The sequence below is a fragment of the Phalacrocorax aristotelis genome, chromosome 2 (assembly GCF_949628215.1).
Source record: "Phalacrocorax aristotelis chromosome 2, bGulAri2.1, whole genome shotgun sequence".
NCBI lineage: Eukaryota > Metazoa > Chordata > Aves > Suliformes > Phalacrocoracidae > Phalacrocorax > Phalacrocorax aristotelis.
In genome coordinates, this window is record NC_134277.1 from 135,754,506 (window position 1) to 135,772,368 (window position 17,863).

Consider the following 17,863-nt stretch of genomic DNA (forward strand, 5'->3'; position numbering starts at 1 on the left):
TTCTCATAATACCTAAGAAATAATTGCTTTTAGAAGCTTTGCAAGTTGCTTCGTCTGTCACACATCCTTAAGGAGTAGAAGTGCGATCAAAGTAGAGATCTGACAGCCAGAGTACTCACCAGAATAGAGCTCTAGTCATGGGCATGTTTAAGACCCTAGGAAACATAGGGATATCAGTACAGGTTATATGATGACACAGAGCTCACTCAGAGCTCCTCGGAGGCAAAACCATACATCGCTATCTCATGGGTGAGGGCAAAATAATTTTTACCTGCAATACCAAAACTGAAATTCTGCAGCACTGACATAACTGGGCCCCAGGTACGACACCTGAGAAGGATCAGAAAGGTTCCACAAGAAGCTATTGACAGAGGGCTATCCCAAAAGGGCTTAGAGAGCTGTTGTGGGCCTGGGGAAACTCCAAGGAGTTTTGAGATAGGTGGGAAGTACAAAAGGAAGGAGGTGTCTTCATAACTTTTTGGCTTCGTCCTGCCCTCAGGAGCCAATCTGATTTCCAAGGGGCTTCAGGGCCCACCTGAGGAGGATTTCAGCCTGGCTGGTGACTACAATGCCAGGGAAGGTTGGCCCAGAGGCATTTGGTGCTGAGGCAGAGGCAGTGGTGCTGGGCTGGGATGCGAAGGCACTCAGAGCACAGCCTTCACCCCAAGTGCTCCTGCTTGCACAGGAGCATAGTAGAGGATCAAGGGCAGCCACTGCATTCACTGGCAAGTCAGGGAGACCCCGTGTCAAACAGGGAAGGTAGAGGCAGTGAGATGTGTCATCTAACGTGGATCTGCTGCACCTGGCATTCTTATGTTTCATTGCCAACGTGTGACAGAAGATCTTGTGCTCCAAGAAAAGATAAGGAGAAGTGTTAAAAAAACCAAAGACCCTCAAACTGATTATTCACTGGGTTTTTTTTCTTAGTGTCCTATAGAGAAAGCCAGCTCTTGGAGGGCCTTTTGGTTGGACTGAGAAATGACAGTTCTCTAAAGAGATGCTAGGTAATGCTGGGGCCTTACAAGCGGCACTCATAGAGGCAGCCAAAGCCAGAAATGTTGCTAGGGTTTGACTCAGGCTACCCTAGCCTTAAAACATTGGTGCCTACTGCCTGGGGAGTGTTAAGCAGGGGAGCTTTACCAGAATGATCACCAAGTGCTAGCTCAAAGGAAAAGTACACCCCTACTTTAATTTCAGAAATGTGAAGTAAAGAATAAACAATAAGAAGAGCAAATGTCACAATTCACATTTTTATAAAAGGCTGCCTTCATGACTTCTACTGTTTTTAATGGGCAGCCTCAGAATAACAAGATTTTGCTAACACTGGTGTATCTAGACTTCTGGCCTTCCTAATGGATGAATAACTAAAACTGCATGTTCGCATGTTTTGTCAGCACAGCGTGCTTTAAAAGTACTCCACAGATCTTGTATAATACACGATGTTCTGCAAAACAAAAGGAAGAAAGTCGTCTTCAACAAGAAAGAACCATTTTCTCAAGGCCAAAAATAAGACGGAAAACAACTGTTACAGAAATGTCTAGGTACATAAATGGAGTTGCCTTGGATTTCTAAAAGCTCTGAAAAAGCACAATTTAAAGCTTGCCTGATATTGAATGAGTGTAAGGGAGCCCAGGGTCAGCCCCAGTGGATCCAGAACGGTCAGATTGATGCTGCAACACACTGAATGCTGGCAGTTATCCTCAATAAATTATTCACAGTGTCATTTGATGAAACTTTTAGAAACTGGTTATTAAAGCCATGCACTCTGTCAAACAGGACTGAGAAGGCACATGGCATCTGATTCAAGGATGTCACCTCTGAGGGAATAGGTTCCATGCTGAGGGAAGGCAGTAAGTTCTGCTCAAGAGCCTATACCTGCAGTCTCCTGTGATGGCACTGCAGCTGTAGCCAGGGATGGATTAGTGGCTTCAGATGGAAAATCAATGGGGAGAAACCTGAAATCCATTTTGCGCACTGCTGTGCTGATGTGCCAAACATCACTGTCTCCTGGTTGGCTGCCTCAGGGAGGGGCACTTGCATTTTTTTATCAATTCCCTATAGATTTGGAAGATCTTAAGTAAAGCAAACCTATGTTACCTCACTGAAGCAACAAAGCAGAATGAAAATTGTCATGAGCTGCAGCACTGTGATAGTGATTTCAATCACAAACTGATAATATCATTTGAGAATACAGAACTGTTAAAACAGAGTTTGCTTGAAATTGTACTCTGCACAGCAGAGCCTGGCAACAGATTATGGAGATCAAGCATCAGGAGAAATTATATTCAAACTCCATTTTTCTGCATGATCTTTGCCATGGTAATTAGTATCAGGGTGCAGACCAAGCTATGGGGAACACAGACATATTAGGGAAGGTATGCAAATGTAGCAGCCACCCTAGAGTCCTCATAGTATAGACAAGCTAGAAATGAAAAGAGAATTACATTTCCCATCTCCCTGATGAACAGAACAGTTAAATGACTTGCTTAGGGCTATGTAGCAGAAGGCAGGACCTCTTCTCCCAGGTGTCCATCCAGAACACCCTCCTGTATAGCTAATTACCAGCTATTTGCTTTTGTATGATTCTACCAAACCTCAGGAAATGCCCATTTGGAAAAAAGACATCTGCAAAAATGGAAGGAAAAAAAAGGTCTGCGAAAATAAACACAAAGAAATTTCTCAATCACAAAAGTTTTCACCTCACAGGCCAAGGTGAGCTTACCCAGGAGGGTTTCATAGGATAAAAAATGAGACTGCAAAGAAAGAATTAATGCCTGATGAGTCTTACAATGGATGAAAACTGTGAAGCTGATTGATGGTATTTACATTCAGCTAGAATAATAGCCCTGCACTAACTTGTTCAAACCTGTAAAATCCAGGTCTGTTTTCACAGGCTGTTAAGGTCACTGGAATGCTTCCCTTAGTTTTGTGTCCAAGGAATGGAGAGAGGGGGCAGTCAAGCATGCTATGAATTATGTGGAAGCAGTGTTTGCATGATATAATGGCAAACTATTAAGTCCTGGCCATGCAGTAACATGATCACTCACATTTGAAGCATGGCAATAAAGAAGACAGTAGACATATGAGATAGAAGGGCATGGAAGGAGGAGAAGGAGGAAGGAGGAGAACAGATTGCAAACCAACCAAATCCAGTGTGTAAAATGCGTATTTTAGGTATGGGAACAGTACTGACTTCCAAGCTTGGGACTGAAAGCTCTTGTGACATTTTCCAATGAAATACCTTGCCATCTGAAAATGCTAACTGATTGAAGCTGAAAGTGTTTATGGAAACAATCTTTTTTTCCCATCTTTTTCATCATTCCATGGTTTTTAGGCTAGAATTTTTATTACAGAGGAAGAGAAAGGGACAACTTCGCTGTGGAATAGCTAATAGCCTAGTGATCTTTGCACTGTACCTGCTTACATGTAGGTAGTGCTATATTCTAAGAGATTACCCTCAGTACTGAACTGTTTTACAATTAACATATTCGTGCTCTGATTTTTTTTTTATTTTCCTTTTAACACACAAAAGATACTTTGGGAGATCTTTTCCTTTTGATTGTGGAAAAGAATATCTATAAAATAATCGCAGGTATAAAAGAAGTGCTGTCTTCAGTGAGCCATATCTAGCATTTAGGTAATTTCCCTATCATGTTAACTGAGTGTCACTGTGCATTAAGAACTGGTGGCATTTCTGGGAGGAGGAAAGGGGAGCAGTTCATTTAAAGATGGTACACTATGAAAGGCTGCATGCCAGAGCAGGCTGAGTGAATCAATTGTGAATTGATTCACAATTAATAATTTATTCTTTCCTCTCTCTCGTGGAATAGTGACAAGCAGATTATGAAGGTCTGGGTTTTTTTTTTCCACTGCACTACTATATTGTGACTTTAAACCTAGTCAAATGCCAGTCCGAGTCAATGGCAGACTTTGAACTGAGACATGCTCCATGGTTCACAGTGAATATCAGTAGGTAGCAACCCAGAGAAAATTATGCTGCCAGGATCTTTTGCTATATAGAAAGGAAAAATCAATGATCTTCCTTTAAGAAAGAGGTTATAACATACAGTCCAAGATGGAAATATCTTAAGTAGCAGCTCTGAACTCCCTCCACAAGGATTTTTGCAAGGACAAAAGAGGCAAACACAAATAATCCACTTTCTCCCAAAAACACTTGACAAGATCATAGTAAAGAATTCCTTAGTAGCTCTTCTGAACACAGTCGATTGCAATTGCTCTGTAAGAAATAAGGTGGACTATACAAAAATTTAGCTGCTTAATATCTGAATGCTGTTACTTAATTATAAGCGATAAATAAGTGACAGCATTTTTTTGTTTCTTGGTTGGTTTATATATGACCACTACTACAAGTTTGAATTAAAACACTTTTCCTCTATATTGTTTGCTATAAGCATTCATGTTAGACAATCACAGCCATTTGATCCTCAGATTTTAATGGAATCTGTACACAAAAAGGCCAGTGAAGCAAAATACATTACTATCTCAATAAATATTAGAAAATTATTTAAAATATTCAGGCAGCTTCCATAGTTTAGTTGTGTGTCATGTCTCACCTCAAAACTGAAAGAAATAAAAAAACCCACAATTTGAAAAACTATGCGGAACATTTTAAAACTAATCACACCATTTTTTCTGAGTCCCTGCTTGATAAATTCAGGAGATTAGCATTTTTTTTATACAGAGATATTTTTAGGATGTACTTTTCCTTGGGAATTTAGCAGGAATAAGCAACATCACCAAGCAAGGAAACAAAACCATCTGAATTTTTACAAATGCTAAAACAAACCCTAGCAGGGGCCACACAGCACTCTCCCACCCACAGCTCAGGGTTTGGTATGGGTGAGGGCCCATTTCCAGTTAAAACTGTAGAGGTGGCCACCCTGTTTTGCCGTGTTTGATGGTATGGGTGCAGGCATTTCTGTGCTGTTTTAATATACTGGCATAAACATGGCCTTAGAAACCTCAGCCAGCTGTTTTATGTCTCATGATCAAACTAATTTAATGCCATTTTCAGCTTCAGTTTGTTGTTTGTTGGGGTTTTAAAAAATCTGTTATTTTGTTTTGAACGTCAGCAAGAAAAAACACACAGTAACAGGGACAGGGGCATCCTCCAGGATATGACAGACTCTAAAACAGAAACTTGAGTCCTAATCTTTGTCCTGCTGAATGAACAACATTGACCAGACTCTTCATCTTCTGAAGATGGGTTGATACTGTTTTTCTTACTGAGATCTGAAGCTCCATCCTGGACCTGAGAAATATTTTCGAATAGAAGTTTAGCTGAAACAGGGTGTTCTCAGTGAATTGTACTTTACAACCAAAAAAAGAAATGGCACATACTGGAAATGTAAATATTCCTCAACTGTCATATGTGCCAGTTTTGCCTGGGTAGTGTTAATTTTCTTCATAGTAGCTACTATGGGCTATGGGGCTATGATTTGGATTTGTGCTGGAAACAGTGTTGATAATATAGGGATCTTTTTGTTATTGCTAAGCAGTGCTTGCACAGTCGAGTCAAGGCCTTTTCTGCTTCTCACAACCCCCACTAGTGAGTGGGCTGGGGGTGCACAAGGATCTGGGAGGGGACACAGCCAGGACAGCTGAACCCAACTGACCAAAGGGATATTCCATACTATATGACATCATACTCAACATACAAAGCTGGGGAAAGAAGAATGAAGTGGGGAACATTTGGAGTTATGGCATTTGTCTTCCCAAGGAACCACGACACATGATGGAGCCCTGCTTTCCTGTAGATGGCTGAACACCTGCCTGCTGATGGGAAGTAGTGAATGAGTTCCTTATTTTGCTTTGCTTGCTTGTGTGGCTTTTGCTTTATTTATTAAAATGTCTTTATCCCAACCCATGAGTTTTCTCACTTTTACCCTTCCAATTCTTTCCCCTATCCTGCCAGGTGGGGGTAGGGTGAGCGAGCGGCTGTGTGGGGCTTAGTTGCCAGATAGTGTTTAACCAAGACAGTCCTTTTTGGCACCCAGCACAGGGCCTAAAGGGTTTGAGATAACAATGGATTTGATTTGAATGTGCTAGATCAAATTCATAGCTCTTATTGCTGTTTAGCTATTAATTGGCAGGCTCCTGTGCTTGCCATGGGCCTTACTTGCCTTACTGTGTATTAGAGTCTAGTACTTATTAGTGGCTGTTTTTTGCTTTCACTGCTTTCTATACTGCTGTGCTGCTTATCACCTTACTCTGCTGTGCCTGGGAACATTTTCATATGAGCAATGGCGATGCGCCTGGGCTGGCAGGTGGCCAGGGCTCTGCTGCTGTTTCTGTGCTGCTGTACTGGGCAGGCTGGAACTCCAGTGTGAACTCGAGTCGAAGAGGCTGAGACCTGCAGATGAGTCCATGTGGGAGCAGGACACCCCCAAGCATCTGTGGCCATGGTCCACACCAGAGCGGGTACCTCTCAAAGCATCTGCAGCCAAGGTTATGTCTGTGCCACAGCAGGTATGCCTCTGAAAAGAATGTAGCCTGAGGATAAATCCATGCTGGAGACAGTACGCCTCGAAGCATCTGTAGATGTCAGTAAGTCCATGCTGCAGCAGGTACACCTTGAAGCATCAGTGGCTGTGCATGAGGTTGTGCTGGAGCACCTCAAAGCCTGTGGCCATGGATAAGATAAGCCCATGACACATATTTCACACAATCGTGTTCCTTAAATAAGACTAATCTCTGCAAGGAAGTACCACACAATGTTTTGTCAAATGAAAACAGTCTGTAACATTTCAGTGATTCTGTAGATAATTATCCATATCAAAAGAAAAGCTAAAGAAAAGTTTGAAATATTACAGCTGGTTTCAGTTTCAGTACAAAGAAAAGAGTAGAAAACGTGGGCCACATTTCTGATTCTCATACAACAACTATGCTCCTCTTCCTAGGTAAAAAACTCTGCACAAAGCCATGACACCCAGCACAGGGGCTATTCCTCTGTGTTATAGTGAAGATTACTTTATCACTCATGTTTCTGCTGCTCACTATATAAGTAAAGGTTGCAACACTGAGATGTCTGTGAACTGAACTTCAAAAGAGCTACTGAGTGGTCATGAATGGGTGATTTGGAATGCTTGAGGAACCCCCAACAAAGGTATTAGCAAAAGTGATTTTAATATGGTGTTGTAAAGCTGCGACTTAACAAAGTTCGATGGCAAGGTTCATTCTACTAATTACTGCATGGAAGAATCATACAAAGGAAAATTGGGTTACACTCAAGTTAAAATGATTCACAGAAAGACCGTGGATGCAAAAGCTTAAGGAGGACCCTCCCATTGAGTCACGAGGTTCAGAGTAGACCCCCTTGCTTTCTAAACTCCTGATGGAGCGTAGGTGCTGCTAGGTCCAATCTTAGTCTCAGACTTGGACAACAGTTTGTGTCTAAGGGATTGTATATGCAACATTTATGTAATGCTTCATTAGCATCCATTCAGCATTCAGTTACCAGGACAAAATCCAAGGTACCATACTACAAGGTACAAGGTTATGCATGATATTAAGTCTGTCATTGGTAAAAGGTCTCTCTGCCTCAAGGAGCAACCTTGAGAGCTGTCCAAGCTCAAGGGGATCACAGCCATGCAGCCACGTTGCCTAGCAGTGAAAGCTCAAGGAAGGCTCACTTAGGCTGTCATATTTACAGGATGAAGTGGTTGGACTGTAATCAAATTACATGCAATGAAAAAGGTATGCAGGAGACTCCTTGTACCCACTACTTGCTTTGTACCTTGATAAATGAGTCTTGGAAAAGCCACCCATTATTCATGTGTTAATCACATGATCAGTGTTCCAAGCTCATACGCATCGATGCTCACTGTGTCACTGTTCTTTTGTGGGTTTTCAGAGAACAGATTGAAACTAGAGGAGGTCATGGTGCAGCCATGGCTCAGGCCTTTACTGCTTCTGGAAGCTATGCCAAACCACCATCAGACTGGCCAAGATATCGAGTGCATCATCACATGAGTGAATTACTAAATTAACTTTTGTCACAATTACCACACCAAAAATCAATATAGAAGACTGCTGTCAGATGTTTCTAGGGGATTAATCTTCTCATAAGACTCCGTATTATGTTTTCCCACCATTCATCCATTTCCTTTGTATTTCCTTCCGATAACCCACTGTACTGTCCTCCAGCTAGAATAAATAAGGTGATGTGTGTCTTATTTTTTCCCCACGCAAATATTCTTTCTCTGTGCTTCTGAGGCCCAGCAACAAGTCAAGCACTCAAAATACAGAACATTGTATTATTTGCTGTTCTTGCACACGATCCTAGAGTAGTCTGCAGCAGACCAGGGAACAAGTGCTGACTTGCCTGACCTGGAGCATGAAAAATTAAGTTGGATCAATTGACGTAGTTGGAAGACTTGGGATGTTTAGCAGTAAAGTACTGGCAAATCCCTACTACCCATATGCAAAGAGACTCATGTCAAGGGTCAATAGGAAATCCAATTTGGATAGATACATGGACTGGAGATCGTAAAAATATATACACATTTGTTAACATTTGTGTCTTGTTATTCTTTTGAAGTCTCTTAAAATTTGTATGCATTAAAATATTCTTTGGTTTATTATTCTCACTGGGTAGAGTTTGAAATTTTCTCTGTTTTGGAGGATTGAGATGGCAAGTAAATGACTGATATTAAAACAAATGTCTGGAGACCATAATACAATTTTTTAATCATGTTGCTCAATTCTTCTTGTTTGTTTTTCTAGATGGTATATTATTTATTCGCATCTGTTTCTACTGTAGATAAATCTGAGTCTTTACTACTGCCCAGAATTTGCACAATGGATCTGTCATAATGTTTATTTTTGACCCTTAACAAAGCAGTATACTGAATCATGTAGATATTGCCTATTTGGATATTGATTTATTTTTTAAAAACAGCAGAATATAGACACATTTCTCTAGGAATAAAAAATAATTGCATGCTTCTACTAATTAACAGCTTCTTATTGAGTAAATTCCCAAAGACAATAGCAAGCACATTATTTGAACCTTTAAAATCTGAAAAAAAAGGTAAATTGTTACAGAGCTCTTCTTGAGTAACTTCAAGTAACACTCAGAAGATTTTCTCACATTTTGACTACTTAAAAATACAGAGCAACCCACTCCTAAAAGATAATTAGGCACTTGAATCTTCTCTATCTTAAAGGTAAAACTTATGAAAAGAGAAAGAAAACTCTTGGACTGCAAGAGCTTTCTCAGAAAAGAAACAGTCCTCAAATTTGGAAGACTGCTTCCACATCAATACATTTGTTTCATTTATTTTGTCCATTACTTTTTGTTATGAAACAAGACAGGGATGATTTCTCTTGTTCTGTATTTCAAACAGCTTCGAGGTCTGGGACTGTCACAGTTAAAGTAATTTAACTTCTTGGGGGATTTATCTGTTTCCTTTTTTTTCTTCTCCCTGTGATGAAGAAGCTTCACAAATTGATACAGGGGCCAGAGTGGTGTTGCCTTTGACCTGTGTGAAGCATATTTTACTTTCTTAATTTCATCAAGAAATTGCTTGCCAAAGAAAACTACTGTCACTCCCCTCTGGTGTCCTCCTTTGCAGACTTCCTGAAAAGGGGTCTGGCAGTGAGGAAAGGATGTGTTCCAGTGAAGTGAGAAATTTTCTTACAAGTCCATGGTTTATTGTCAAACTACTTTTTCAAGTGCTTTCACCAACTCTGGATATTGCTAAAACAAGATGAACAGTTTGGTGAGCTCTTCCAGCTTTTCTCTGGAAGCTTTTCTCCATTCCCAGGAATAGAGGAGGACATGGACAGAGATGAATCATTTCCGTCTGGTTTCTCCCTTTTCTCATTTGTTCTCAAGGTGTTACCATATATGTTTGTTGCACAGAAGAAAGAGAGACAGCACATGGTTTTCTTGTAAGGCTTTCTATCACATCCCCTCCTTGCTAAAGCTGGAATGAAAAGCTACATGAGTATACTAGAGAAAGGCTCTTGATGTCCTGGACTTCTTTCCTTAACCATGCCAATAGATACTACAGGAGATGGGTCACTAGGTTACAAGGCCTTTTCACCTGCACAGCTGTGGTTTGGTTGTGATCACTGATCTTAAGTCCTTGCTGCCACAGTTTTCATTATTCTCTATAAGTCTCACAGATAAAAACACTTTAAAGTATTTTAGAAAACAGTCTTGAATTTTTAGGGACCATCAGTTTAAGCAGTGTTTAAGGCTTTTTTCTCAACGTTGTTAATTTTTCTTGGCAAAAATTTCCTTTAATTATTCCATTCAAGAGCACAAATTAGACATTTTAAATCTATTTTTTCAGTCTGGTTTCCTAAAGACGTAGTTCATTCTATAGGCATTTTTATCTAAGAGGCAATTTTAATGAAATACGAAAGAGGAACAGAAGCCTCCAAGACTGTTAAGTTCCTAAGAGTTTGTGAAAATAAAAAGCTGGGTAAAAGGAGAGAACTGCAAGTCGCTATTTCTTCTGAAGAGCTTCTTGTATTCTGCCCCCTGGAACAACACATCACTGCAACATGTCATAGTTTTTCTTACTTCAGTTCCAGGTTCTTTAAAGCTGGTACTACTGCCTTTTTGACTCTGTATTTCAGACCATGCTTCTCTTCTCAAAAGAAGGAGGTAATGCTTTGCTTCTGTGCATCAGCCTACATCTATACACATATAAACACATGAATGCTTACATGCATAGGCAAAAATATGGAGAGAGAGGGTATGTACATGTGTATATATATATTCACACAAGGGTAAATTTAACTTTCCAGTTTCCTGATCTTTTTTTAAAATGTCTTTTACTGCTGATGGGATATTCTATGCCATCTTTTATTTAACCTTCATTTTCTCGGCCAGTAACATTCAGGTCTTTGCTTCAGAAATTCTGCTTGGTGAACAACAAAAATAACTTCCTCTTAGTAGAAATTCTGTCATTTCCCAGTTCACCTCTGTCTTCAGCCCATTGCAAAATACTGATTTCTATTTCAATTACAAATCTTTACAGTCTTCAAGAGGTTTAGAAAGTCCATTTCCATATTCAAAGATCACTTAAATGGTGTCATTAACAAAAACAAAGGAAGATTTTGTTTCTGTATAGTGTTTTAGAGATATTTGGCTGACTTTCTCTAGCAGCGTGTTATGAAACAGCAGCATATACTCACATTCATCATGAATCTTAGAATAGTTCTGTTTAATTTCCAAAAAACATAAGTCAGAACTCCCTAGTGGCTGGATAACCATTTTTCAAACTTAGGGAATTAAATTCAACTTGCTTTCTGTATTTCAATCTTAAACAGCAACAAATTCATAAAATTGTCTAATTCCAACATAACAAATATTTCTTACTTCATTTCAGAGGTATGTGGCCTTACACTATAAATTGAGTTATTTGGAAACAAACATGCAGTATTATTTTTAGAAATTATGTGAATGTTAATGTCAGTTCTATCTGCAAACCGACGGGAGCAAATTTTTTATTTCTTGATCATCTCCCTTTAGGGTGTTCATGCATATTTCTCTTGCAGCTTTTTTTTTCTTGCTGAAAGCATGATATAACATAAAACATGGATAATTTCCAGTATTTTTATATACTTCTGTTATATGGAATTTGAGAGGGGTGCTTTTTTACTTTTTTCTTTCCAGTCAGTTATCCAACCAACTTGCGAAATACCTCTTTTGTGGATTGTATAGTCAGCGGTAGATTTGCCTCAAGAGAACAAAACAGTACAATGAATTATGCGGATGCACTCTGAATAAAACATTTCTTAGAATAGCAGTTAATCTCATGAGCTGACTTTGAATTCTTCAAAATACACTGTTTCTGGATATCATTAGCATATCATACAGATAATGGTTCTCAAGCAAGATGAGAATTACTGTTACTAGATGTTTCATCAATGGGAGAGATGCTGTCTCTCTGAAAGGAGGAAAATTTATGTAGGACACGAGACCATCATGGTGGTGGTTCAGTCCATGTAAGTCTAATACATACCACAAGGGTCTGAGTCTATTAAAAATAAGTCACTTGACTATTGACTGTAATGAACAGTAGACACTGTGTTAGGCACTTCCAGAGAATTATGTGTTCTCAGCTTCATCACATGCAAAACAACACAGGATTACTTAAAAAAATAAAACTTATACATCTTTAAATATGTGTCTTTTGAAGAAGGATTCCATATCCTATACTATTATATCACTTAAAACAATTTTCATTCTCAATTTCATAAAAAGGCTATGCATTTCAGTAGTTCCTGCCTCAAATAATATATATTCTCTATATCGAGGACAGATAAAAGGAAATGGTGAGCAGCTTTCAGTGCTGTCAGGTGTGGAATGGGCGTGGACACAGGCATATGGGGATGCTCGATTCATCCACCTAGGTCTTCCTTTTCTGTCAGTGAAAGGATCCCCTTCCAATCTCTGGACTGGCTGTTAATGTCTGGCAATGAAGATGCCAGGCACAAATCTGTGGGAAACAAGAATATTCCTCTCTTTCTGTGAGTGCAGGGATCAATTTGGCTTCCTCTCACCTATCAAGAAACAAAAAAAAGCAGCAGAAAACTTCAAACTAAATAACCAGCTCCTCGAAATGCATAAGAAAGACTAGGAGGCCTACCATGAAGTTAAACAGTTTCAGCCATGGTGCTTGCAGCAAAATACTTCAAAGTAAACACCAGGAAGGAAGAGGAAGCAAACAACTTGTAAGTTTTAAACCACATTAGTTTTTTCAATGATGGGTCCAAATTACATCAAAGAGTGAAGTATTGACACAAACAACTTCCTGAGGTTTCCTCCTGTCTAGTCCAATAAAAATGCCTTCCCCTATCCATGTACTCACAGCTGCAATTATCATCTCTTCCAGTCACCCAGAGTCTTACCCAGTCACCCCAAGTCTCCTAAGTATGGATCCTCATTTCAAGAGCTGATTTGAAGTGCATGTTCCTCTAAGCAAAATTTTTTGCAACCTCTCTTATGAAGTGGAGAGTCTACCTGATGAATGTAGATCTAGATAATCTGATTGTGGCTGAAAAAGTGAGCAGCAGAGGTAATTTATTCTTCATTCCTACTCCAGAAAAGGATGATCATCATCCATCAGTAATGTGCGCTGGAGTAATACATCCCAGAGAGGACAAACACAGCTGCTGCCAGAAGAACAAAGGAGACATCGTTGTGATCAATGTGAGAAGACTATCAAACACTATTTGAGATAATCGTTAAAAACAGCCAACAAGGTTCAGTGTCATTAGCAAACTGTTTGGTGCAGACCAATTTAATGGACCACATTGGCAGCTTCAATAAATTATGGTGTTTCAGAGCGGCTGCACTGGAAGTCAACTTGAGGGCAAGAGGAAGGCTGAATCAATTCCTTTTAAAAGGCATTTGCTACTAAAATTGTAGTTTAGTCCATTCAAATTACAGTGGCTTCAGGGACAAAATCTGAGATGTAAAGTAAGGAGAGCTGAAAAATTGGCTTGCTATCCAGTTGCTCAGTCATGAGTATACTATCTTTTTTGATTAGGACAATTTTTCAGTAATTTTTTTGTTTGTTTGTAAAGCCATCTTAGAACCTATCTACCATTCTGTGCTTAAGGCACTGCACATTCTATTCTACTTCAGTTTGCAGAGAGAGGCTGAATCAGATCAGTGTATCATCACATTGTATGGGATCTGACACAAAATATTTTTCCACTAATTAAGACAAGGAACCTGAGCTTATTACTGTGCTTGTTCTTTTGCTTTTTAACTAAGCTAGACTGATCTCCAAGGTAGTACTTATCCAGAGACAGTATAAAACCGTTCAGAATGAAAACATAATGGATAACTGCGTATCCTCAAACTTCTCTATTTCTAAGTCATTTACAGGTTCCTGTAACATTCACCACAGATTGCAAATACTTTTTTGCCATATGCAGAAGCGGTTAATTTCAACAATGATTAAATAAATTACCATTGTAAAATGAACATAGCCATGAGCTCTGATATCTAACTTTCACAAAAGTTTGTCTGAAGTGCACTTTGCGAGTATACACATAAATGGATATATGAATGTGTATACATGAACGATTATACATTAACGGCCCAGAGTAAAACAGTAGGCGTATTCCAGCACAGTCAGGAGCACAACTCTTTCAGATGTAAGACAGCCTCAGTCATTTGAATGGACCTCCGCATAATAACAGGAAAAGGTAATGAACTTGATCCCATTCCACTCATGCATGTTCTTCTGTCACAGGGGTTTTGCTAGAGTTTAATTTTGAAATAAAAAAAAAGAGGAAAGACACGTTGGACCATGTCAGAATAACCATGATATTTTCTGACTAAAAGATACTTTCATTTTGTTTTGAAATGCCATTTCATTTGATTTTTCTAAATTTTGCATTATACCAGTATGTACCAGTGAAAATATATACATGACAATATTCTTTTTGACTAAAAAAGGAATGTAAGGAATACATTGCGTAATTGCCATGAAATCACTTCAATGTCTACAAATCTATGGAAAGTTCACAATATTTGGCATTTGAAGTAGTCCTTTGTGCTCACTACTTATTGTATAAGTTCAACAGACTTTTTCTTCAATGTACTATTAACTGAGATGACTAAAACAGATTAAGCCAAATTATTAACTTGTTTTGTTTCTATTCTTCACATAAAATACCAGCTGGATTTCCTTACTTTTTAATTCATAAACCCTTTTATTTCTTTTCATATTGGTTTATCTCTCGACAACAAGAGATGAAATATGGATAGGCACCACCTATTTCTCATGAGCAGTGATGGTTTGTTGGCCATCTAACTAATGCTGTAAGTTTTGTCAAAACATAATTTTGATGACTCTCAAGGGAAAGTAACACAAGTAATTACTATGCAAAATGAAACAAATTTATTTATGTAAGATACAGCTTGATTCAATGTAGTATATCATGACTTTTTAGTGAAACACATTAACAGTCAGCAAGAAACACTCAGTGCTGCAGCACTCTTTGACTTGTGAAGTGGCTTGTGGTCAGCAGAGCTGTCACTCTTCTGTGACTCCCAGCAGCACTGCTTATGTGGTCTGAAGGAACCATTAGCACAATATCTATGGACAAATTCCTGTGGTTTAATAACTATATACTGTTACCAGAAGATGAAATTGGAATCCCTTAACAGCAGTGCAATCATATTTTCTACCTTGTTTTGGGTTGTTTGGTTTTTTAAGCCTGTGAGGTTCTTGCAGTTTTTCTGGTATCTTCCACATGTATAGAAGGTTACTGAATGAAATGTGTTTGTTAAAAGAGATTTGTTAAAAAGAGATTTTTTAACAAATTTGAAACTAAATTATAATTTTAGCTGTGGTAAATTTCATCACTAAATTGTCTGTATAAACCTTGTACTGTGAACATAAGTCTGTTACTGTGTGAAAGTATATGGTTACCTATGTGCTTCAATACACTTTTAAGTGAATTTTGGCTGTTCAGTTTGGCACACGTGAAAGTGATATCACAGTGATACATCAGGAAAGTTTCTCCATGGTAGCTGCTGATGTGACTGAAATCTCATGACTTTCTAGCAAAGGTCCATTCTGAGACTCAAATAGTGAATACTTTCAAATTATCCTAAAGTTCTGAAACCAGTCCAAGGTGCTTTTGACTATGTGAAACACCATTATTTGCTTCAACATCTTAACTCAGCCAGAGAAATTGTGATACACAAAACAAGTTTGTTTGTCCCCATATATGCTGAAGATGGCCAAGACTCTGGCTGTGCTGTAATCATTATGAGAATTTCCTTTGAATCAGCCTTTCTATCCTGCCTCATGCTACATCTGAAGCCAACATCTCCCTAGGTACACTTTTTATGGTACAGAGATTGTGGATAACTGGATTCTGGGTTCCTCACTACAAGAGAGACATGAACATACTGGAAAGACTCCAGCAAAGGGCCATGAAGATCATTAAGTTACTGGAGCATCTCTCCTATGAGGAAAGGCTGAGACAACTGGGACTGTTTACCCTGGAAAGGAGAACACTCACAGGTGATTTTATTAATATCTATAAATACCTGAAGGGAGGGTGCAAAGAGGATGGAGCTAAACTCTTCGCAGTGGTGCCCAGTGACAGGACTTAGGGCAATGGGCACATGCTGAAACACAAGAGGTGCCACCTCAACATCAGGAAAAACTTTTTTACTGTGAAGGTGACTGAGCACTGGCACAGGTTGCCCAGGGAGGTTGTGGAGTCTCCATCCTTAAAGATATTCAAAAGCCATTTGAGCATGGTCCTGGGCAACCTCCTCTAGGTGTCCATGCTTGAGAGCAGGGTTGGACCAGAAGACCGCCAGAGGTCCCTTCCCACCTCAACTATTCTGTGATTCTGTGTCATTCTGCCTACAGGCACAAACTCTGTTTTGTGGAGCTGAGAAGTCTGCTTTTACTGTACTGGAATTCAAAACATGGGACTGAAACATTCAACCCCAGGCCTTTTATGGTGTGTTAAAGATATAGCTAAGGGCAGCACTTGTAAAGGAAAACTTTAGTTCAGGGACCTTGTCTCTTGGGGTCCAGTAAACAATGTCAAGAGGGAGGCTCCTCCAGAGAGCATTAAAGGGCTGAAACCTTTAGCCAGCTAGCATCATCTTCCCTCTCTCTCCCTTTACTACTTAGTTTAGGAAGAAAAGTCCCCTAACAGTAAGGCAGCATTTGGGGCTATGCCCCTAAAATTTGCGAACAGCTGTCCTGTTGCAATACTATACAGGATAACATGTATTGCAGCAGGAAACCTTGGCTTTTTGATATCTCACTAAAACATAGCTTTTGAGGTCAGAGCATGAAATGTTTGTTTACTCTCCAGGAGTGCACATGCACGCAAGTCACTGCTGTTAAGGGGATGACTCACACAGAAGAAGGTTCGCCAAGCTCAGAAGAGACATGCTATTAAAGCATACACGGTGCACTGCTGGTTTGTAACGGGCAGGACTATGCCTTTCCTAGCACAGTCGCACAGGATCTGCACATGTCCATGCTCACAGATGTAGGGAGAGGTTTGGTTAACAGTTCCAGATGAGGCAAGGTGATGAGTCACGACAAGGGTCCATCCAGGGACTCCGAAAAGGAGCTGTAGGAGATGGAGACAGACACAGGGCTGGAGGCAAGCCTACCACGCAGGTCCAACATCCATCCATGGAACAAGGACTAGACACAGGTTAACCTAAATATATAGCTTGGGAAAAGACTTGGTGCCCAGGCCTGTGCTAAAATGGGGCTCCTGGACCTGGCAGGGCTGGGGGAGGCGGGCAGGGCCAGTAGGGCCTGGTAGTCCCCTCAGTGTCTGGACATCTTTGGCTTAACAGATAAAAAATTATGGATCTTCCTTGGTCACATGGTGTCCTATGAGGACTAACTTTGTATTTTCACAGCTACAATTTCATGATTTCACTTGTGTCTACTAACGACACCCCTCCAGGTATGGAATGACTTCTGAATGCAGTCTGCTTCAGCCATTCCCACAGAGAAGATTCTGCTGAGAATTGCTACAGGTAACTTACAGAAACATGAACAACATGATAAAATGTGCTTCCTGAGTGGGAATTTACATCCACCAGCCTTTCTATTGGATAAAAATTGGACTCGGACAATTTACAGCCTTTTGATTTCTTAATTTACTAGAAAATTTGTCACAGTCAGTAACTGACACATTTCCTTAACCTTTGATCTACTTTTTATGTTTTTCACCCTTTTTCATTTTTACCACAATTTACCGTTTTAAAACTTTAGGTACCTTTCATCTAGAAAGATAATCAGGAAATAACTGGGGAATCAGAAATAATCTTGTTTATCCTTTATTTAAAGGTAATCCCTGATTATTTCCT